This window comes from Hippopotamus amphibius, chromosome 17, assembly GCF_030028045.1.
Source record: "Hippopotamus amphibius kiboko isolate mHipAmp2 chromosome 17, mHipAmp2.hap2, whole genome shotgun sequence".
NCBI lineage: Eukaryota > Metazoa > Chordata > Mammalia > Artiodactyla > Hippopotamidae > Hippopotamus > Hippopotamus amphibius.
Window position 1 is genome coordinate 43564912 of NC_080202.1, and position 25456 is coordinate 43590367.

General features: G+C 39.0%; 2 pseudogenes; one reads left to right on the forward strand and one right to left on the reverse strand.

The window, feature by feature from the left end:
* Positions 1-25456, reverse strand: part of LOC130839596 (leucine-rich repeat-containing protein 37B-like) — a 35484-nt pseudogene that overhangs the window by 1994 nt on the left and 8034 nt on the right.
* LOC130839748 (DNA-directed RNA polymerase I subunit RPA43-like) lies at positions 11742-12753 on the forward strand (annotated as a pseudogene).

Below are 25456 nucleotides of genomic sequence, written 5' to 3' on the forward strand. Positions count from 1 at the left end.
CAGGATCTTCATTGATCCCAAAGTATCACCCCACATATTATTGATCAGTTACCAAGAGGAAAAATAACTTTACAATGGAGAGATATGGAAGATACCACCTGAACCAAGTGATCAAACTTAGCAGTGGGCCACCTAAAGTGTTGAAGTAGGAAGGACACATCGCCTATGTAGTATTCTTTCCCAAAATGTTTCCTTTGGATCTAATGAGGAAACACAAGTCCAGATTGTGGGGCAATTTACAAGACAAGTGGCTTAGACTCTTCAAAAATGCCAATGTCATAAAAGACCAAAAAGAAGAAATAGTAGGGAAATATCTAGATTAATGGAATCAGAGACATGACCTGCAAAGCCTAATCTTTGATTGGACCCTGTATCAAAACAAACCAGACTTAAAGAATGTTATTGGCTTCTGGCCAAGATGAAGTAACAAGCACCAGTTTAACCTCCCACCTGAAAGTGTGAAAATATGGCACAAAATATAGGAAACAAGCTTTCAAGAACCTGGACGTCAGGCAATAAAGTTCCGTGATCTCCAAGAGATGGGAAATAAAGAGATCCCTAAGACTGCCCTGGCTTACTTCTTTTACTTTTATTTATTTTTATTTACTTTTTATTTGGGGCTGCGTTTAGGTCTTTGTCGCTGCGCGGGCTATTCTCTAGTTGTGGCGAGGACGGGCTACTCGTTGCAGTGCGGGGCTTCTCATTATGGTTGCTTTCTTGTTGTGGAACATGAGTTCTATGTGCATGGGCTTCAGTAGTTGTGGAGCACAGGTTCAGTTGCTACGCGGCAAGTAGGATCTTCCCTGATCAGGGCTCAAACCTGTGTCCCCTGCATTGGCAGGCGGATTCTTAACCACTGTGTCACCAGGGACGTCCCAGCCTAGCTTCCTTCTTTAGGAGAGTTTCCAAGTCATGGTAGAGGGGAAAGAAACCCAGGCAAAGACTCATGGACTCCCTGACTGAGGAAATGGAGCTGAGAGTCTGGGAAAACAATGGTGACTAGAGTCCACAAAGCAAAGTACTAGAGACGAAAGAAGTGCACAGACAAAGAACTCTCGAGATATGCAGAGGGATCTCTTGAGTACTCAACAAAGTATTGGTCAGTGCATTGATGTGAGGAATTCCTTGATGCCAGGAGAAGAACCACATGAAAGGATTAATAATAAGAATAACTGGATATCACACCAGGTTGGGAATAGTACCTGTTCCTACAAGTCAGACTGGAAAACCTCATGATACTCAGAAAGGTCTTGCCTCAGTAGCTGCAAATAATGAGTGCTACACTGAAGGCTACTTGGAGTCCTGCCCAATGGATCTTAAAAACTAGACATAAAAGAATAAAATTGTTCTGAATAACCTAATTTCACCCAAAACAAAGCCCAAGCATTTTATAGGAATATAAAAATATATAGCACACAATCAACTAAAATTCACAGTATCTGGGATCATATGAAAAATAACCAAGCACGCAAAGAAGCAGGAAAATATGACCCACATTGAGGAGAAAAGGCAATCAATCAAAACTAACCCATAATCTATACAGATGGTATATTTCACAGAAAAGAACACTTAAAAGTTATTATGTATGAAAAACAGTTACTATAACTGTACTTCATATGTTAAAAAACCCAGACTAAAGAGACATGGAAGATGTAAAGCAGACCGAAATTGAGCTTCTAGAGATTGAAAACAATGTCTAAATGCAAAAGACACTGCATGAGGTTAATGACAGATTAGACACTGCAGAAGACAGGGTCAGTGAACATTAAGGCATAGCAACAGGAAGTATCCAAAATGACGCACAGAGAGTAATGAAACAAAACAACAAAAATGAATAGAGCATCAGTGAGTTGTGCAACGATTTCAAGTGGTCTAATATATGTGTACTTAGAGTCCATGAAGGAGAGGAGAAATACAAAAATTTGAAGAAATAATAGGCAAAAATTTTCCATGTTGGTAAACAGTATAAACCCACAAAGTCAAGAAGATCAATGGACTTTAAGCATAAGAAACGTGGACAAAACTACACCAAGGTACAAATAATACTCAAATTACTGAAAACCAGCAAGAAACAAATTTAAAAGCAGACAGAGGAAAAAACTATACACTACATACAGAAGAACAAAGATAACAATGACAGCAGACTTCTTGTTGGAAACAATGTAAATGAGAACTCAGTGAAATAACATCTTTAAAGCAGTGAATTGAATTCTATCAAGCTAGAATTCTATACCCAGATCTTTCAAAACAAAAGCTAAATAAAGACTATCTCAGGGCTTCCTAGGTGGCGCAGTGGTTAAGAATCCGCCTGCCAATGCAGGGGACGTGGGTTCGATCCCTGCTCCGGGAAGATCCCACATGCTGTGGAGCAACTAAGCCCATGTGCCACAACTATTGAGCCTGCATTTAGAGCCCGTGAGCCACAACTATTGAGCCCATGTGATGCAACTACTGAAGCCCACATGCCTAGAGCCTGTGCTCTACAACAAAAGAAGCCACAGCAATGAGGAGCCCGCATACCACAATGAAGAGTTAGCCCCCACTCATGGCAACTAAAGAAAGCCCGTGCACAGCAAGAAAGACCCAACACAGCCAATAAAATAAATTAAAAAAAAAAAAAAGACTATCTCAGACATACAAAAGCTGAAAGATGTAATCACTAGTAGACTTCCACTATAAGAAATGCTCAAAGAAGTATTTTTAAGCAGAAGGAAAAATAATAACATTGAAATATGGATCTACACAAAAGAATATGAGCACTGGAATTGGGATTTCCCTGGTGGCATAGTCCTTAAGAATCCACCTGCCAATGCAGAGCACACAGGATACATCCCTGGGCCAGGAAGATCTCACATGCTGCAGAGCAACTAAGCCCATGCACCACAACTATTGAGCCTGCATGCCACAACTACTGAAACCCATGCACCTACAGCATGGACTGCACAACAAGAGAAGCCACTGCACTGAGAAGTCCTCGCACTGCAAAGAAGAGTAACTCCCACTCACCGCAACTAGGGAAAGCCCATGCATAGGAACAAAGACCCAACACAGCCAAAAAAATAAACAAAACATAAATTAAAAACAGAAAACAAACAAACAAAATAACTTAAGCATACTCCTACTAATGATCCAGCCATTCTACTGGCAGGTATTTACCCAAGAGAAATGGAAGTATACATCCATACAAAGACTTGTACACAAACATTCATAGCAACTTTATCTGTAACAGACAAAAACTGAAACAACTCAAATGTCCATTCATGGTGAATAGATAAACTGTGGTATATCTGTATAATGGAATACTATTCAGCAAGAAAAAGAAATGAATATTGACATATACAACAATAGGGATGAACCTTAAAATAATCATGCTGAGTCAGAAGCCAGTTAGAAAGAGTATACACTGTATGATTCCATTTATATAGAATTCTAGAAAATGCAAACAGAAAGCAGATCAATGGTTGCATGGGGGTTGGGAAGGGCAAGGAATGATGGGAAAGAAGAATTCCAAAGAGATATTATAATTTTTTGAGATGATGAACATTTTGACTTTGGTGATGCCTTCATGGTGTATATGTATGTGTGTGTGTGTGAACACAGATTATTGTATGTCAATTACACCTCAAAGAGCTGTTAAAATAAATATTATATAATAGAGACAATTGGGGAAATCTGCATAGCAACTCTTTATGAGGTAATATTATTGTGTAGGAATTTAATTTCTTCACTACTGTGTATTAACAGTAGTGTAGCTATATAGGGAAATAATTTTGAATACCCAGAGAGGAAGGCATCGAGCTGATAAGAGAGGGATCGAGATTGTGGCAGGTGCTGTGGGAGGCTGAGGAAGATGAAGCTAGAGCAGTGACCAACAGATTTGACAGTGTGGTGAAGACAGTCACTTGTCAGCTGACCTGACAAAGATGATTGGAACAGACTGCTAAATGCAGGGCCCTTTCCCCATACTAATCTCATGCAATCCCCTCAACTAGTCTTGCCATAACAGGAAGTTTCTATTAGCTTGCCATATTGCAGGGCGGGTGGCACAATTTAAGGTGCTGTCAGCTGAGTAATAAATTGTCACAATAGGGCCCTACAAACATAGTTTTTTAAAATGTAAAAAAAATGAAATTTGAACCTTCCCACACACCATATATGAAAATTAACTCCAAATGAATCATAGGCCTAAATGTAACTATACAACTTCTGGAAGAAAACAGGAGAAAATCTTTGTGATTCTGGATTAGACAATGGGTCTCAGACAAGGTTTCTTAGATAAGACACAAAAAAGCACAAACCATATAAGAAAAATTGCTAAGGGACTTCCCTGGTGGTGCAGTGGTTAAGACTCTAACCTCCCAATGCAGGGGGCCCGGATTTGATCCCTGATCATGGAACTAGATCCCACATACATGCGACTACTAAGAATTCACAGGCCCCAGCTAAGAAGCCCGTGACCCATAACTAGGATCCCCTGAGCTGCGACTAAGGAGCCCACCTGCCACCACTAAGACCCAGTAAAACCAAATAAATAAATAAATATTAAAAAAAAGAAAAAATGCTAACTTAGAATTCATCAAAATTTTAAAACTTCTGGTCTTCTGAGACACATTAATACAATGAAGGTAAGTTACAATCTGGGAGAAGAAATTTATTAAACATGTATCTTAAAGGACTTTTTCCATTGCTTTATATATAAAGCACACTTAAAACAATATAAATAGCCAATTAAAAATGGAGTTGAATAGACACTTCACTTAAAAAGATATTTGCACATGAATAGACATTCAACATCATCAGCTATTAGAGAAAAGCAAGTGAAAACCACAATGAGATGCAACTACACACCTCCTAGAAAGGCTAAACTTTGTTAAAAAACAAATACAAGGATCAGATGAAGATGTGGAGCAACTGCAACTCTCACAGAGGGCTGGTGGGAAAGCAAAATGGCACAGCCACTTTAGCAAACACTGTAGCAGTTTTTAAAGAAGTTAAATATGCACTTAGCATATGATGAAGCAACCCACCCTTAGGGATTTTACACCAAAGAAATGAAAACATGTTCACACACACGTGAGTGTTTTTAGAGGCTTTGTTCATAACAGTCAAAAAAACGAGAAAAACTCAAATGTTCATGAAATGATGAATGTGTAAACAACCTGTATATCCACACAACTAGACTACTACTCAGCAGTAGAAAGGAATGAAATACTGATAGCTGCAACAACATAGATGACTCTCCAAAGAGACTGGCTACGTGAAAGGAGCCAAAAAGAAAAGGCCACATACCACATGATTTCATTAATAAGATATTCTGGAAAAGACAAAGCTACATGGACAGAAATCAGACGGGTGGTTGCCAGGGGCTGGTAGTGGGAGGAGGTTGGATTGACTGCAAAGGGACATGAGGCGTCTTTGGGAGTGCACAAGTTTTCTATATCTCACATCTGGTGGTGGCTACAGAACTATACGTTTGTCAAAACACATCAAACTGTATATTTAGAAACAGTGAATTTCATTCAATGAAAATTCATTCAAAATTTATCCACACTCCTCCGGTTGTGTTATAACTTCCATAAATTCTACAGCCAGAGTACAGAGAATTTTTGACTCACCCTCGTACGTAAAGAAATCTGACTTAAGAAAATAATGAAAAAAAGCCTATAAAAACAATTGAGTGAAAATAAATGTAAGAAAATCAACTTACACTTTCTCCAATTCAAGGGTCATCATCAGGATGCTTTCAACTGTTGTGACACTTGTGTTCTTCCCATGTCTCTGAAGGAGAAGCCCAAACATGCAATGACATAAATCCAAAGACAAAAATTCTAAACTCAAAAAGATACTTAACATGTGATTCCTTCAATTCTGGCTTCTTATTTGCCATAGCTGGTAATTCCAAACAGCTCTTAGGGAAGAAATTTAAATTTGCATCATCATATTAATGACCTTGCTGCTGAATAGTACAATTTTGTTTTATTATCCTAATTTTTTGTTTTCAATTGCATCTACCTCTTTTGATCACTCTTTTTTTTTGCTTTCTGGGATAAACAATAGTCCTGCATGCATCTACATGTTCCATATCTATATGTGCTCTTCAACACTGTTCGCTTCCTCTGCTGGCTGTCTTACGCATATACATTCTTTCTTAATCTTTTTCTTTGCCAATAACTCTTCTTTCAATAACCCAGTTAAAATTTAAATTATGGCTTTTTAGCCAAAATACTCAATCTATGACGAAAGTAGAAAAGAACAGAAATTATCTCATGAGCCATGAAACTGCAATACTTACAAATATTTTAGTGCTGGCAATTTAAAAAGGTAAGAATCTTCAACTGTTGTCAAAGGATTACGATTCAGAATTCTGGAAAATGGGATGGAATTAAAATTATTGGCATTTTCAATTACTTCCATGAAAGCTTACATTCATTTTTTTTTTTTGGTATGGAACTTGAAGGTAAAAACAAAATCATTTTCTGTCTTTACCTATGAATCACCCTTAGAATCCATAAAGCATTCTTGCTTTGGGAACTACCCAGGTCTCTAGATGATAAAGTGGAGAAGAGAAACAGAAAAAAACAACAGGAAAAAAGTGGATAACAAAGAACAAATATGCCAAGGAACTTTTCAGGTCAAAAATCCTAGAAGTGACTATGCTGCTAGGAAGCCCTTGCTCTGTAAGAAATACTATTTCTAGTGTCTTCTGTAATTCCAGGTGTTTTTCTTTCATATCTAGAAATTTTTTTAAATTTCATGGTTTAAACTACCCAGTTAAAGACAAAAAGAGGACCAATTCCTTCATTCTGGAGCCAAAGAAGAAGACATAAATCCAAGAGGAACTGGTGAAAGCCATACTGCCATCATGGAGTCCCATGTGTATCCTTGTATCAGAGCCTTTGTTCCTGTGTATGTAATCACCTGCTTACTTGTCAGTCTCCTAGATTATCAGCATCTTGAGAGCAGGAACCACACTTCATTTTCATTGTTATCCCTGTGCCTGACATAGTGCCTATTCTTTACTAGGTATTTAATAAATGGTTGTTGAATAAATAAATAACATTTTGTTTATACATCAATAAGTGAACAAATTCATTTTTGGGAACAAGTTTTTATTCCAAAATGCTGCAATAGATTTTCTAAAGCAAATGGGGGGGCGGGGGGGGGGGGGGGGGAAGAACCAAAAGAATCAGGAAGAAAGAAAACAAAATCTGCCTTTAGGTTAATTCTACTCAAGAAATATTAGCACATTTTGGTAGAATATTATAAAGATAATTATCACAACTAATATCTTTTGGGTTGCCAGGCATCTGTGATCAGTATTTCACATTTAATCTTCACAGTAACCTTATGTGATAGATATATTACCCCATTTAACAATTAAGGAAACTGAGGGACTGAGAAATTATATAACTTGTCCTAAGTCATCAAGCTAAGAAGCAGAGCTGGAATTTGAACTCAGTTCTGATTCTAAAGCCTGTGTTTAACCTGTATTAAAAAAAAGAGCAGGGGGGTTAAAATAACTGTTATTTTAACCTTAATTTTGAGAGCAATAAATACAGAAATACATTTTCAAACTTCATCTGCCCATGTGGGAGAGCATCTATGAGAATTCTATTTTCTCTTTTTATTTCTTTTCCTGAATCATCTCCCATGATAAATATTTAATTAGCCTATGCTCACTGAGACTTTAGAGATTTTTTAAAATGTTGCAGGCAAATCAGTAAAAATGATGGAGTAAGGACATCTGAAAATTCGTCCCTCCCTAAAAGCAACAACAACAACAAAACTGGCAAAAATGGGTCAGAGTCAACTTTTTCTGAACTCGGGCAATTTAACCAATGGGCTTGCAGCAAACAGCAAAGGGAACAACTTATCAAAGAAAATGAATGAATTTCTATAAGAACAATGAGATCTGTGTTGCTTTAATTTGTCCTTGACCTTTGCTCTCCATGCCAGTGGTAGCCTTGAAAAATAGCCCACATCCCTGGTACCAGAGGGGGCAGAATGGACTGGGAGGTCCTTCAAAGCCTCATTCCCAACGAACTGCCATTGTTTTACATGTCTGGTGGTTCCCTGGAAGACCTCACTTGAAAGCCTTGCCTTTGACCTGACTGAGAGCTGCCTAGAACGAAAAGCCTCTCCTCAGGTGGCAGTTTTGGAACACATTTTCAAGTAAATACTTTAACATGGCAGTTGCATGAGGCAATGGATGACACTTTGGGGCAAAAAACAGCCTAACCAAAATGCTTAAAAAGAAGAGCTGAGGAATGAGATGTCCACAGAGACTTTGAAATGTCCCCACATATTGCTGGGAAGCTGGACGACCACAAGACAGATTCCTGGGAATCTACGGAAATAACTGCTAGCATTAATAAAGGAGTTCAGCAAGGTTGCAGGATAGAAGATCAATATGCAAAAACGAGCTGTATTTTTATACACCAGCAATGAGGAATCCAAAAATGAAATTAAGAAAACAATTCCATGTGTAACAGCATCAAAAAAATAAAGTACTCAGGAAAACATTTAACCAAATAAGTGCAAGAGTCACACTGAAAAGTACAAAGCTGTTGAAAGAATTGAAGAAGATCTAAATCAATGTAAAGACACGCTGTGTTCACAGATCGGAAGAGAATATTATTAAAATTTCACTACTTCCCATTGGCGTATGATTTCAGTGCAATTCCTATCAAAATCCCAGCTGACTTCTTTCCAGAAATTGCGAAGCGAATTCTAAAATTCATATGGCCGTTCAAGGAAACCGCATAACCCAAACAATGTTGGTAAAGAACAAAGTGGGAGGACTCACACATCCTGCTTTCAAAACTCAGTTCAAAGCTACTGCAGTCAGAGTGTGGTACTGGCATAAGAATAGACATGTAAATCGATGGAACAGAATTGACGGTACAGAAGTCAACCCTCACATTTATAGTCTATTGATTTTCAACAAGGGGGCCAAAACAACTCAATGTGGAAACAACAGTCTTTTCAAATGATGCTGGGACAAGTGTACATCCACACACAAAATAAGCAAGCTGGACTCCTACACGTCCCACCATATGTGAAAATTAACTCCAAATGGATCAAATATCCAAATGTAAGAGCTAAAGCTGTAAAACTCTTAGAAGAAAACACAAGAATAAATCTTTATGACCTTGCATTAGGCAGCAGTTTCTTAGATATGATACCAAAGCACAAACAACCAAAGGAAACATAGATGAAATGGACTTTATAAAAATTAAAAATGCTCCTGCTTCAAAGGACACTATCGAGAAAGTGAAAAAACACATAGAATGGGAGAAAATATTTGCCACTCATATATCTGATAAAGGTCTAGTATTCAGAACATCCAGAAAATATAAAGAACACTTACAACTCAATAAAAAGATAAGTAATTTTAAAATTGCTCCAAAGAAGATATACAAATGGCCAATAAGCATATGAAAAGATGCTCAATGTCTTAAATCATTACGGAAGTACAAATCAAAGCCACAATGAGATACTATTGATACTTAATACTAACATGGCTATAATCAAACAGACAATAACAAATGCTGGCGAGTATATGGAGAAACTGGAAACCTCATACATTGCTGGTGGGAATAGTGCGGCCACTGCAAGAAACAGTCTGGCAGGTCCTTTAGAAAGTTCAACTTACACTTATCCTGTGACCCAGTAATTCCACTCCTAGCTATACACCCAAGAAAGATTTTAAAAACTATGTCCAAACAAAAACTTGTGAATGTTCAAAGCAGCATCGTTCATAACAGCCAAAAAGTGGAAACAACACAAATGTCTATTAACTGATGGATGGAAGAATAACCGTGGCATATCTACACAATGGAATATTATTCAGCCTTAAAAAGGAGTGAAGTACTGCTATATGCTACAACATGGATGAACCTTGGAAATAACGCTACGTCAAAGAAGCCAGATACACAAAAAAGCCACATATTGCATATTTTGTTTGTATGAAGTGTGCAGGATTGGCAAATCTGTAGAAACAGAAAGCAAATTCGTAGTTGCCAGGGCCTGGGAGGAGGAAGAAATGGAGAGTGATAGCTCATGGGTGTAGTATCTCTTTGTGGAACTGATGAAACTGTCTGTCTATTGAATCATTTACTTTAAAATGTCCCATTTCACGTTACGTGGATTATATCTCAAGAAAAAAAAAAGTATCTTGTGAAATACAGAACACCAGTTGGCTGCAGACCAAACATGTTGGCAGATGGAGAAAGCAGGAGTGAAGGCTCAGACTGCTCCGTGACCAAGGTCAGAGGCGGTCAGTGGTGAGGCTGGGAGCCATGCAGCTTGTTCTTGCCTTGGGAAGTCCCCTATGCTTCCTACTGTAGCCCATTCTTCTAGATTTTCTTAGTACAATTAAACTTGTTTGATTTGTAACACTCAGTTAATAGCCAGTATGATAATGTTAGAAAGAATGGGAGTGTCACATGTCTGGTTAAGCACAGTTCCTCAAACTTTGAGGCTTTGAGAAAAAAATTGGCATTAAATCCTGCCAGATTACTGGCGCGCTCCTGTGCAAGTAAATACCTTCACCTCTGCATCTTCCTTTGCCCACTTTTCCCCAGTCATCAAGAATGACTATAAAGCAATATGAGTCAAAACAATTTAGCAGTGTGTTCTCCTTCCTCCAAAATTATCGCAGTCCTCTAACCCTTCACTTTTCTTTAGAGGTCCATGGCCTTGGTCCCATAAGCTCAGTGTTTCTTCTCAACCAAGCAGCCCTTCTCTAACAGAGTAATATCCTTGTGTTTATCCCTAATGAAATCAAACTATGGGGCCAAATTATCCTATTTCCTCCTGTCTTTAGTGCCATCTTTTATTCACTAAGTTTGTGCCTGGGCAACGGGGAGAATGAGTGAGAACGGAGTCAACAGCTCAATTTGGGGACCCTACAGCAACTGATTTCCCACAAACCACAGCACAGATGGTTTTAGATTCACAGTGGACACTGCACTAGAGCTTATTTCCATTTTGCTTCAATTTCCTCATTTTACAGATAAAAGGTATGCTGACTCCTAGTCCATTGCCTTTTTGATATTTATGAGCTTATCTTTACAGAAGTAAAACGTGGCAACAGTGTTTATCAGCCTCAAAAGACCATCTCAGAGTCAAAGTTTAAAAAATGTTCTTCTCAATGGTTCTTAAAAATATATCTTATTTGAAGAAGAAAATTCAGATGTTTCTGCATGAGCCTTTTGCTGTAGAACAATGGGACAGATTAAAGGAAGCTCACAAAATAAGGGAACACTTCTTCCCTGCTATTTTTTTTCTCCACATTCTTCTATACAGGTCCAGACAGATGGACTACATTTCCTTTCTATTAACTGAGGAGACACAGAAGAACTGAGGACTGAAGCATGTCATCACTGTCCTGAACGTACAGAAATCCTAAGAGCTTTAATTGAAAAAATGTCCAAAGCAGGCAGTGAAAATAAATTTAAAATAAGACAACTCCAAAATATCTATGCTAGAATCCCAAGGCAGGGGGCAGGCAGTCAAAGAAATAAGCAGAGTGACCTAGACCCTGTTCCAACATGTGTGAAGTATTTTGGGATGGAGTAACGCTCTTCCGTTATTCATCTACATAGGTCCATGAGCCATGAGAACACGGCTCCCCATGAGAGGCTCTGCAATACAGGATGTCCAACTGCATCATGTAAACCCTTTCTCAGGAGGAAAAGCCGAAAGAATCTGAAATTCTGGGAAACCTAACAAGCCGCATGGCTGCGGGCTGCTCAGCAGCTCCCCAGCAGAAGGCGGCCTCAGAAGGGCCGGTGGTGGGACCCGCTGGCGCCTTGCCTTGCCTTGAATTCCCTGCCTATGGGGCCGCTTGTGTGCTCGTGAATAGCCACTACTCCTGCCTGGTGGTGGGGCCGCACCGAAGACATATCGCACTGTCGCCGCGCTGCCTCAACAGGAAAGGCACCGGTATTCGAGAATAGCTTGATGCGGAGCTCCTGCACTATTCCGAGAGCCTTTTAGGTGTACCCATTGCTTATGATAACATCAAAGTAGTGGGTGAATTAGGAGATATTTATGATGATCAAGGACACATTCATCTTAACATCGAAGCAGATTTTGTTATTTTCTGCCCTGAACCAGAACAAAAACTTGTGGGTACAATTAATAAAGTGTCTTCCAGCCACATTGGCTGTTTAGTACATGGGTGCTTCAATGCCTCCATCCCTAAATCTGAGCAGATGCCAGCCGAGTAGTGGCAGACTCTGGAGATAAATGTGGGTGATGAACTAGAATTTGAAGTATTTCGTTTAGACTCAGATGCTGCTGGAGTATTCTGCATTCGGGGAAAACTAAATAGCACTAGTTTACAAACCAAGTGCTCCACAGTTTCTGAAGAAGTAACAGAAACTGGCATTGGAAGAAGCTGTCAAAAAACCTCCAAAGAAGAAGAAAAAGAAGAGAGACCCAGAGCCATTGGAAGTGGAAGGTGGTACCACAGAGCTCACAGATGTTACCGTGAAGGAAGAGACAGACCTGCAGATTAATAACAGTGTGAATGGCCTCTGGGAGGAAGAGCAGAAGAAGAAGAAGAAGAAGAAAAAGCACCAGGAAGATTAGGACCAGGACCCTGTTTTCCAAGGCAGTGACTCCAGTGGTTATCAAAGTGACCATAAAAAGAAAAAAAAGAAAAGAAAGCACAGTGAGGAGACTGAATTTACACCACTTTTGGAACATGCACTAAAAAGAAAAGGGAAAAGCAATTTTCTTTAGTGCATTTTAAATATGATTAGGGTTTTTAAAAATTGATTTACACACAATAGATGACTAAAGTTTGAATTATTAAATGCTTTGTATTCCGGTAGTTTGCAAAACAGGGAACATTTGGTTAGGAGTTGAGTTTTGGGTACTAAAATTAAAAAACTGATAATTTGGGAAATACCAGTATTATTCAAGTGCCATTTTATACAGAATAGAAAGGTAAGAGCTGCCCTCACTCAGCTCTTTCCTTCTTCCAGTATATAGTCTAAATAAAATGATTTTTAGTTTCAAGACTAACAAAAGGACTTCATAATATGAATTAACATTGTATTATAAAAGAATGAGTTTTGAGCTTGGGTTTTTGTTTTTGTTGTTGTTACAGGTTTCACATTTAGTTATGATGTTACATGCCATGTTACTTTACTTTGTTTAAAATTCAAGGCATTTGCCAGTTTTAGGATTTCTTTTATCATGGCTACTACAGTATTTCTGTTGTCTGTTTAACTTAGAATGGTTTGCCAAAGGAGTTTCTGAAGTTTCCAGAGCTCTGAAGAACCTTGCCACTACTCAGTGTGTGGCAGGAAACAATATTCACTATTCTTCCCTTCTAGGTGCATGTGTGTTTTCCTTTTTCTCTCAGTCTAAGAGGTTGGTGGAGAGGCTGTTTTCTTACACTTGTTCGTTTGTGCCTGTTGTGTTTTGGAGGAGAGTCTGATGAAGACAGGATAAATGTGATTAGTGGGGAATTTCTGTATTTTTAATACTTGAGTTAAGCTACTACAAATTACTACGAAGAGAAAACAGCTATTCATAGCTTTCACAGAGAAAATGGGGAATATGTCTTAACTACTGGAAAATATAGAAGGATGAAATGACAAGCTGATTCAGCCTGATAATCAATGCAAGGTCGTATTCATTCATTTAACAGGTATTTGATGATCTACTATGTGTAACACATTCTACCAAGGTCCAGGAGTATAATGGCAAACAAGGTAGAAATAATTCCTTCCCTCACAGAACGTCAGGAGAAACAGATGCACATACACAATTCAAGTACGAAAATACACACAATTACTAATTGTTGTGCTACAAAGAAAAAGAAGACTGTCTACTTGCTGTTAGTTGTGCTCCATGGCAGCCATTTGCACTGTCATTTATCTAGTATCAGCCATGGGACTGTTCTTTCATTGTTTACTGTTTGTTAACGTATAAGTTCTGGTAGTAGTATATCCAAATCTGTAATGATAGAATTTGCAGAGAGGCAGTCATTCACAGTGTTTGTCTCCTAGCACATGTGCCAGACAATGGAAATATGCAGGCCAGTGTCTTTCCTTATCATTAGGTTCATGTGGGTATTTAGCCCCCAAAATGTGGCTAGTCCAAATTGAGATGAGGTATCAGTATAAAATACACATCAGATTTTGAAGAGGTACAAAGAATGTGAAATATCTCAGTTTTGTATATTGGTGAGATTATAATATTTTGGTACACTGGGGTAAATAAAATGTTAAAGTTAAAAAAAAAAAAGAATCTGAAATTCTGAATCTGTATCTTAAGCCAAATTCTGAGAATAGCCTTGAAGTAGAGTCCCTGGCAGTGAGGAACAGAGGAAGATGCAAGGGCTGTGGAATCAGGCAGACCTGGGTTTGAATTCTGGCTGTCACTGTCTGGTACAGTGACTTGAGTAATGAACATCTCTGAGACTTACTTAGTACCATTTACCTCATAAGGCAATTTGAGGATGAAATGAAAAGAGTGTATGCAAAGCACCTAGCATAGGCTGGGCTCAGAGTAGGTGCTCAGAAGTAATGATGTTGGGACTCCCCACGTGGTGCAGTGGTTGAGAATTTGCCTGCCAATGCAGGGGAAACCAGTTTGATCCCTGGTCCCAGAATATCCCACATGATGCAGAGCAACTAAGCCCATCCACGAGAACTACTGAGCCTGCACCCAGAGCTCGCAAGCCAGAACTACTAAGCCCATGTCCCACAACTAATGAAGCCCGTGCACCTAGAGCCCATGCACCACAACAAAGAATAGCCCCTGCCCACCACAACTAGAGAAAGCCCTCGCGCAGCAACAAAGACACAACACAGCCAATAAATACATAAATAAATAAATAAATTTATGAAAAAAACCAAACAGAAGTAATGATGTCATATCTCCACTGGCCACTGGCAGAAACTCTGGGGATGCCCAGAGGTCGCACGGCTAGGAGCTCCAGAGGCGTTAAAGTCTCACAGGGAAAAAGCTCTCTGCTCTAAAGGGCCTATTCAAGTTAGAAGCCAACTTCAAGATGCAATGCAGAAAAAGCCAAGTGGTCATTATTTAGCTTCTATCACAAGGAAATGAAGAGCTGCGTAGACAATTGCTTGCAAAGCTCAGAAGTGGTTCTGCCACTTATCAACAGTGTGAATCTAGCAAGTTATCCAACGTCTCTGAGTTTCAGTTTCCTCATCCCCAAAATGGGGATAATAAGCACTGCTGGGAAAATAGAACTGTGAGGTCATATGTATTCAGCACTTACCACGTACCAAGCACTATGCTAAAAGCCTTAGGCACACTATCTTACCTGTGTAATAAGCACGAGTACTTAGTATAGTGCCTGGAACATAATAAGCACCTAAGAAGTGTAGGTATTAAAGAAACGTTACAGGGCACGGGAGAATTACCATGCTTCTGAGAAAAAGAAGATACCTTGTTATACAGGTGGGAAGAAAAAGATGTAGTTGGAGAAGAAAAGTATAGTAGTTGCTAGGTGTGACAATCTCAACATTTGGAACTCTTACAAATAAAACAGCCACCTTAAATCACCCCAAAGGCCAGACCCAAGTTATTTTCATTTTTAATGTGTATGCCTTTCTGAAGCTGAGAAGCTGCCAGGATGCCAGTACTTACCAAACAGTGATGACAACACCCTGAACAGTGTAAACTTTTGTGTGTACACAGCTTCTAGAAACCAATGCTAGCTGACTGGGGGAGCGTTAGGGCAGCTCTGGGACCCCAGCTCAATTTGCCTTCACAGTGTGGCCACATCTACCTCATTGATATTCTCAACCGAGGGGTAAATAATAGGGATAAGGCTTGGAGTTTCCTCTTAATCTCGCTCAGTGCCCATGTGCTTGGTACAATATCGATGTACCACAGACAAGCCAGCATGTGAATGTACTCTGTACTCTTTGGACACTGTAGATTCCTTTAGTTTTCTAAAGTCATGGAACTTGGATTGTTAGAACCGATGAAGCGACGAAAAGAATTTACAAAAATAAGCCATCAGTCTGGACCTGTGTAGGTGAATGAAGGAGAAGCACTTAAAAGTCAGGAAAAAAAGTATACTTCACATTGAGGATTAGCAACCACTGCTGGTTGCTAATGAGGGGAAGAAGGAGGCCGCCACAGATTGGCATCTGCGGGAACTGTTTACCTGAGCTCCAGACACGCCCTCAGCACCTTCATTAACCTGAAGTGAACGGTGTGACATTGGATTTCTGAACCACAAGAGAGGTGTCAACTACAATTGGCACTCGCCATTGGCATTTCCCATCTATCACTACAAAGATTCAATCATGTGCTGCTGCAGCTTCTGACTGCCAACAGCTCCCTGAAAGGTGTTCAGAGTGGAGAGCTGAAATGAGGCCCTCTGTGCTCTGTGAAAACGGCCAGGACCGCTCTTTAGATAGTTAGAAATTTTCAGGAGCCAACTTTACGGGCCCAATTCTTGTATCTCCTCATATCTAGAAAAACACTAAAATCCTTCATGGTGACGACTGCTCCTTGTGACTAGCTGTAACCCGCACGAGACTAGCAGTGACTTCTGTAAACACTATGTGCTTGATTGCATGTTTTTCTTTCACCAAAACCACATATATACTGAGCTTCCCCCCTACCTCACTGGAACAGTTTCTCAGAGCTATCTGGGATGCTGTCTCCAGGCTCTTCTTTTGCATCCCAGTCCTCATTTTGCCCCAAATAAAATTAAACTCGAAACTCTCACGTTGTGCATTTTTTTTAAGTCAACACAGGTAAGAGAGTCTTTTCCAAAGCCAGGTGGAGAGGAGACTCTTTACCTTGAATCTCTAAAATCCTCTTCAGGCCATTGAACATACCCACTATGATTTGCTTGTGTCACAGAGAAATCACAGAATTTTTCAGCTGAAGGGGTCTAAAACCCACATTTCTTATTGAAGACTAGTCAGGAAAGAAGGTACTGCATATAGAATCAGGCTACAGTAATGTATTTTCTTTATACTTTTCACACTACAGCTGAACACAAACAACTTTTTCCATACCTCAAAAGTTCTTATTGGCCACAGATAATTCACTTCAGAGGTACATGCTTTTTGAAAAATAATGTTCTGGGAGACTGGGGAGAGCCCTGTGGTGGGTGTTCACATATTCTTTCTGCTTCATCATTTAAAAGAAGCGAATAATGGTTGAGGAAGCACCCACATCTTTTGCTCCCTGAAGAATTCTGTGCTAAACTTAGTTCTTTGCAGCTCTGTGTTGCATACACTTGAAGCAGTGTGGAACTCTGCACTTGACCAGGAAATCAGTGTAAATTCAAACGTGGCATTTCACGGACCATTCGCATATTGGAGCAGCAGCACTGGGATTCCATGACAATGCTAATTTGAGTGTTTTCACTTGGTGCCTTCGATTGCCCGCGCCAAAGTTCAGTACTATGGAAAGCAGAGCATTTGAGGTACATGAGTTAGAAAAGTCTCTTGTCCTCTTTGTACCTTAGTTTCCTCATTTGAAAAACAAAAAATGGATCTCAAGACATACTTTCCAGAATTCATACTGGGCTTACACCCAGCTAACCAATAACTGTATGATGTTTTCACATATAATTTTTTTTACATGTATTCATCTTCTACTTCACTTACAACTTATGTAAAAACTGCATTCCATGCCAGGCCTGAAACTTTCCAAAGCTCAGGTCTGTGAGTAAATTGCAACCTAGATTTCTAGAAAAAAAAAAAAAAAAAAAAAGACACAAGCAAAAGAAGACAAATATATGTTCTTTCAGAACATTTACCCTTTGGCAATCATTCTAATTTATATATGATGAAACATAACAGCACTACTCCTTCCATATACTTAAAGAAATCTCACTGTGGAAGATATCATGATTTATACTTTCATGACTATATATGTCATACATTAGAGAGAAAATAGTAAGTGCTCAATAAATACTTGTGTGACGTGATCTTTATTTCTCTAGAAAAGCAGCACTATTGACGTCTTGGGCTGGATAATTCTTTGTTGTGGGGGGCTCTCCTGTACACTGTTGGATGTTTCGCAGCATCTCTGGCCTCTGTCCACTAGGTGGCAGCAGCATATAGAGGTCTGACAGGCAAAACCACCTCCAGACATTGCCAAATGTCACCTGCCTGCAAAATCACCCTGCTTGAGAACCACTGCTCTGTAATGATTCACTCTGCTCTGTGTAATACTTCTCACACTAATCTTTGCTAGGGACAAAAAGGATTTGCTACATAATTTTAGTAGTAATTGTAATCGTATTTCAAAATGAGTAATAAATTAATTTTATAAAAAATTAAGTTTTATAAAAATTCCAAATATAATGAAGTTATATTTGTTACTTACATAAACTGCAAAAAAGGTAGCAGTTCAAATGTACGTCTTTCAATAGACTGTATTTTATTGCAGGATAAATCTCTAGGAAAAGGAAGAGGAAAATATTGCCTCAATTAGCTACTAGGTATCTAATTAGTAGCAATCACTAGTAGAGGTTAGAATGATAATAATAAATAAGTAGCTCTGGTCTAAACTCCAAATCTTGAGGAATGTTATTTGAACCTTCCAGAGCCCCTAACCCTGCCTTCACCTCTCTTAAAGAGTCTCACCCTCATGACCTTCATAAATTAAATATACACGTTTAGGTCTAGATAGACTTTGGAGGTAATCTTTCCTGAGAGCAGAAGAATTGATTAGACTCCACCTTTTGTGGTCTCATCATAGACTAGGTTATGAACTCAAAGTTTTTATCTCCAAGTGTCATTGTAATTTCTAATATTAAAAGGAATATGCTTATATTTACATGCTTCCCATTTAATTCTGCTTTTCCTAGGCCAATTCAATACCAGAAGAAAGAAAAGATATCTTTCCATACAACTTGAAAGGAAGTTACTCCTCTCATTAATATGCAATTTTAATTAATTCAATATTATACCTTCTATCACATTGACTTTTATTTGAAAATATTCACTCTTTTTTTTTTCTTTTTTAGGCGCACGGGCTTAGTTGCTCCATGGCATATGGAATCTTCCCAGGGCAGGGCTCAAACCCGTGTCCCCTGCATTGGCAGGCAGATTCTTTACCACTGCGCCACCTAGGAAGTCCGAAAATATTCACTCTTGACTATAGCTATCTTACTGCCACTGATTCCAGCTTAGTCTCTCATTTCACCTGGATGGGTAGAACTGTCTTCTGACTGCTGTTTCCACCTCTACCCACTCCCTTTCTAAGCCACCCTCCACGCAATCTACCAATTAACTCTCCAAAGGTGGTTCCAAACACCAGCATCACTTGTGAACTTACCAAGGACACAAATACTCAGCCCTACTCTGGACCGACTGAATCAGTAACTATGGGGGTGGAGGTATGTTTTAACAAGTCCTCCAAGTGACTGTTTCAGAGCACTGCTGTGGTAACATGGTGGCTTGGCATCTTAGCCTCGGCTTGGCCTAGATAATCTGGCTCTAATCTCCTACTCTCCCTGCTTGTACTCTACAGGTTCTCAAAGTATTTTTTCCTGTGTTTTGCCTTTCTCCCACTTTGCTTTTGCAAGCGTAATCTTCCCCAGATGTCTGTCTGATGATACCCAATGGCCCTTCAAGGTCTTGTTTAAACACCACTGCTCTAGTAACATCTTCCCTGATCCAACTTGAAGTCTTTTTCTTCCCCTCTTCTGTGCTCCAACACCAACCTACAGCTCTCATTGCCCATATCCATTTCCTTTTTTAAATATAGCTATTTTTGCATCCCATTTATCCCACTTCCTCTGAGCATAAACTCCTTAAAGGATGGACTAGATCATGCACATTGTCTATCATGGTTAAAGCCAACGCTTGGACATAAAGCAAACTCAAATATTTATAAAATCAACAAATATCTGAGGGAACAGAAGGAGGAAAATGACTGTTCTAAAAGAAACATAGTTTTATTACTTCATGGTTCCCTCTTCTGTGTCTCTACAGCACTATGTCATTATGGTTTGAGCTTATATGTTTATTTTCCCTGTGGGATCGTGAGTTGCTAAAAGGAATCCTGTCTTACCCATCTTTGTGTTCACAACACTAGGCATAGTGCTTATTAGCATATTCCTTTTAAGCTTTTTTATTGATTGGCTATTTTTTTTAAAGAATGAGAATACTATGCTAACATGAAATAATTAGCTTATAAAGTATTTCATAGTAGAAGTAATGACAGGCCTAATCCACTGGCTTCAGTAGTTGCAGCATGTGGGCTCAGTAGTTATGGTGCACGCGACCTAGAGTCCATACACCACAATTACTGAGCCCATGTGCCGCAAGTGATCTGCAACAAGAGAAGCCACCTCAATGAGAAGCCTGCACACTGAAATGAAAAGCCCCTGCTTGCCACAGCTAGAGAAAGCCTGAGAGTAGCAATGAAGACCCAATGTAGCCAATAAATAAATAAATAAATAAATAAGTAATCTAAACAAAAGTGGTTGCCCCTTAAGGCTTTGAAAGTTTGATAATTAAAATAACTATTTTTAGTGGCATGTCAGGATCCTTATACTCACTTCCCTAAGCCTTTTATATTTGCAAGAAGAATCTGATTGCTAAACAGAATCATTACTTGGCTTAATAAGGATTAATGACATACACAGCTTTGGATGCCATGAACAAAGGACAAAAATTGAGCTTTTATAGCAAAGAACACAGTATCTACTTACCCCTAAATAAACAGAAATACTATGCAAGCATTTCCTCTTTGATAAAGGAGCTGGAGATGGAATTCCTTGGCAGCCCAGTGGACTCCGAGGGCCTGGGTTCAATCCATGGTCAGGAAACTAAGATCCTGCAAGCAGGGCTGTGAAGCCCAAAGAACAAAACAAAACAAACAAACGAACAAACAAAAAAACAGAAAAAAACAGAGGCTGGAGAGATATTTGTGAGGTGCATTTCTGATATACTTATTTAGTGTAAACATTTCTAAAGATACCAGTTAATCATCATCTTACATATTTTTAATATTGATATAATGATTCTGCACTGCAATCCTTAATAACAGTCTGTTTTTTTTGGTAACTTAATGTGTTCTGGACAATACTGTTTACATAATTCATCTGCTTAAATATTTAATATTTAAATATTAATTTAACTTAGATTAAATTATCAAAATTATGAGTTAATGGCATTCATATTAATGTAAGTGTTCTATATTTTCTTGTCCTGTAGGTTACAACCTGAGGTTAACTTTTTTTTTTTAACTCACTTATTGGCTGCATTGAGGCTTTGTTGCTGCATGAAGGTTTTCTCTAGTTATGGCAAGCGGGGGTTACTCTTCATTGTGGTGCAAGGGGTTCTCATTGCAGAGGCTTCCCTTGTTGCGGAGCCTGGGCTCCAGGCTCATGGGCTTCAGTACTTGTGGGCTGAAGGCTCTAGAGCGCAGGCTCAGTAGTTGTGGCACGTGGGCTGAGTTGATCCGTGACATGTCGGATCTTCCTGGACCAGGGATCGAACCCATGACTCGTGCATTGGCAGGCGGATTCTTAACCACTGTGCCACCAGGGAAGTCCTGAGGTTAATTTTAACTCCTCTCATTTTACTAAGCAACTTTTTCAAATCTTTTCTGTAAAGGCCAGATAGTAAATATTTTAGCTTTTGCAGGCCACACACAATCTCTGTCGCATATTTTTCTTTCTCTTTTTTTTTTCATTTACTGCCTTTAAAATATCATTTTATTACGTATAGCCTGTATAGAAATGGACCATGGGTCAGATTTGATCGTAGGTCATAAACGAAATATAAACGAGGAGCATAGGAACACATATAATAAGGTTCATACGGGAGTCTATAACTGTTCAAGCCTCATCACCACTTTTCCCCTACAACTAAAGGGGGTTTTTCTATCAATATCTTGTCTACATAATGTAAAAATTAAAAAGGAATAGGAGGTATTTATTTATTATTTTTTTGAGGTACACCAAGTTCAATCATCTGTATTTATACACATATTCCCATATTTCCTCCCTCCCTCAGCTCCCCCCCACCCTCCCCGTCCCAGTCCTCTAAGGCATCATCCATCATCGAATTGAACTCCCTTTGTTATACAGCAACAGCCAACTGGCTATCTATTTTACAGTTGGTAGTATATATATGTCTGTGCTACTCTCTCACTTTGTCTCAGCTTCCCCTTCACCCCACCCCACCGCCCCAAACCTCAAGTTCTCCAGTCCATTCTCTGTATCTGCATCCTTGTTCTTGTCTTGTCACTGAGTTCATCAGTACCATTTTTAGATTCCGTATATATGAGTTAGCATACAATATTTGTCCTTCTCTTTCTGACTTACTTCACTCTGTATGACAGACTCTAGGTCTACCCACCTCATTACATATAGCTCCATCTCAGGAATAGGAGGTATTTAATGCTAGAGATGGGCTGGGGTCCTACACAGACTTACAGAATTGTAGAATTTTACTGCTCTTGAAAAAACTTGAAGAGATTATCTAACTTGAACCCCCTTAATTACCTTATAGATAATCTACTTATAGATAAGAACTCATAAATGAATACGATAAACTAATTAACTTACAAATACTGGAGGGATAGCAAGCCTTCAGATGAGTCCTTATGTAATTCAGTCAAATGATTGTCACTGAGAATCCTGAAAAATGAAAAGGTTATTTCTGGATCAAAATGCAAAAGAAGTACAACTATTTACTACATAGGACTAACTCCTATATGTGGAAGAAAGCTGGGTAATGGTGCAACCTAAACATCCTAATTCTTATTTAATTTAGGGATGGTGATTTCTGCTCTGTTTTCATTTAAAGCTTTCTTCTCACATCCTCCTTTGTGTCCACCTCTCTCTACCTCTCTCTCTCTCTCACACACACACACACCCCATCCATTCTTCCACCAAATCATATAGTTAATGCCTACTCTCTAGATCACCAAGTCTCTGTTAGAACCCAGCTCTGGGTTTTAACCCAGTGTTGCAGAGCTGTCCTTCCCTCCCATCTTTCCCCAAACCTTACTGGGAAGTCCCATACAGAACTCTATCAGGGCTTCAAATGAAGCCATCTGATTTTTCCCCCATTAAGAAGTTTTCGAAAGCTGAAATGTCTATAAAAGATACATAATGTAATTGTTCAGGTTAATAATTATAAAACAAATCCCCAGGTAACACCATTCATGTCAAGAAAGAATCCTGCCAGCATCCCAGAAGCCGCCCATGTGCACCTTTCCAATCACAACCCTCTCTGACTTTCTAGGGGGAACCACTATCCTGACTTTCATAAGAATTTCCTTGCTTTTTAAATGTAGTTTTGTCTTTTCTGTATCAGCCATAAACAACACACTTTACTCTTGCTTCTTCCTCATGTAAGTGGAATGCTACTATATGCATTATTTCCTACATTGCTTCTTTCATTCAACATTATTTTGTAAAATAATGTTATTTTTGCCTGTAGCATGTAGTGTTGCGTGTCCAGCTATATGAGGCTTCTGGGTACGTGCAAGTGGCTAATGTGACTAAAGACTGAATTTTTAATTTAATTCATTTCAATTATTTCAAAATTTACATTTAAAAAACTGATACTCAATGTAATTACTGGAAACTAAGTATATTTACAACAATTTGTGTATGTGATACTACTTTTTCAACTGCAAATTTTATGAAATCTAAATACACATCAAGTATTTGTGATACAATTTTGCAACTACATTGTGATTTCATAGAGTCAGCTTGGAAAAAAAATGTAGAGACTCTTAACTTTTTGTTAACTCTAAGTTTTTTTCCCTAAAGTTTTAAAAAATATGTATGTATGCATGAATGTACGTATGTATGTATGTATGTATTTTGGCTGTGCCAGGTCTTAGTTGCGGTATGTGGGAACTTTCTGCTACGGCATGCGAACTTCTTGGTTGCGGCCTGCAAACACGTCATAGAAAAAATGTAGAATATCTTATTAATAATGTATATAATGATTACGTGTTAAAATGATATTTTGGATATAAGGGTTAAGTAAAAGATATTAATTTTATCTGTTTCTTTTTACTTTTATTTTTAAGTGGCTACCAGAAAATTTAAGATTACCTGTGTGGTTTGCATTATGATGAAGTGTATGACTTCTAAGTCTATGACTATACCACATTTTATTATTTCATTCAACTCTTGGTGCATACTGAGACTTTTCTAGTTTTTAGTTATTAAAAACAATACTGCTTTGAACATGCTTGTATTTGTATCCAGATACATGTTTGCCTGAGTTTCTCTAGGATGTAATAGGGATAGAAAATTGTTTTCCTAAGTTGTGCTACTTCAAGTTGGCAGACTGAAACATGTCAAGTCTCCACCCCTTCAACTTCCACCAAAATCCCCAGGAATGCTAGAAAAGATTTAACTTAAAAATTATAACCTTAGCTCAATGCGTGGAAACAGCTCCACAAATGCTCCCCTACCAGAAACGTCCTAGAGCTACCTACAGCCTCATCAGTTGCAACAGCAGCCTACAGCATACGTCAACCCCACATCCTTCCACCTTGATCCAGGCAGCAAAGGTGTCTTCCTCCAGATAGGAGCAATTGGTGTCAGGAAGGAGGCAAGGTCCCAGGACCCTGGAAGAAAGGTATGCACTCCCTGACTCGCCACCAGAAGGCACCTACCACCTCTGCCTTATTCTCAGGGGAACCCATTGGGAGTAACAAGCCCCAGCAGCTCATTTCACTTCTCCTCTAAAGCTGGGAAACAAAAGCAGTAGAATCTCAACTGCAAGGATGAACTGCACTCAGAAATGACCAAACAATGTGAGAAAGCCAACTCCATTAAGTACAGAAAACAAAAGCAAACATAAGAGCTTATAGTCAATGCCAATGAATCAGAGTTAACACAGCACAAGAGGACCTTAGCATAGCATAATTATTATCCTCAGACAGAGGGAAGCACATAGTATATCCATGAAAAAGAATCAACTCAAGAATATACGAATTACAAGTGCTAGCAGTAATAAAAACTCAGTATATGAGCAGCAGAAATGACAGTTAAAGAGTAAATTAGAAAACTGAGAGATCCAGCCAATGACCTGTCCAGAGTGCAGAATGAAGGGCTCCGGGATGACTCACAGTCAAGCCTGACACCTGGATCTGCCCGAGGAATGTGATGCCATTGCTTCTGCTGGTCTCACAATAAAGACTAGTAACATGCTTCGGGGAGGAGGCGGTGCTGTTAGGCACCTGTTTCTTATACCTAATAAACAGGAAGGCACATAACCAGTATCCCAAGAGTGGAGTGAGGCTCTGGTGGAGAGCCAGCACAGAAGAAACTATATAAGATGTCAAAGAATCGCCTTCCTTGCAGGCGATATTTTTTTTTTAAAGCTCTTTATTGGAATATAATTGCTTTACATTGTTGTGCCAGTTTTTGTGGTACAACAAAGTGAATCAGCTGTATTTATACCTGTATTCCCATATCCCTTCCCTCCCGCGACTCCCTCCCACC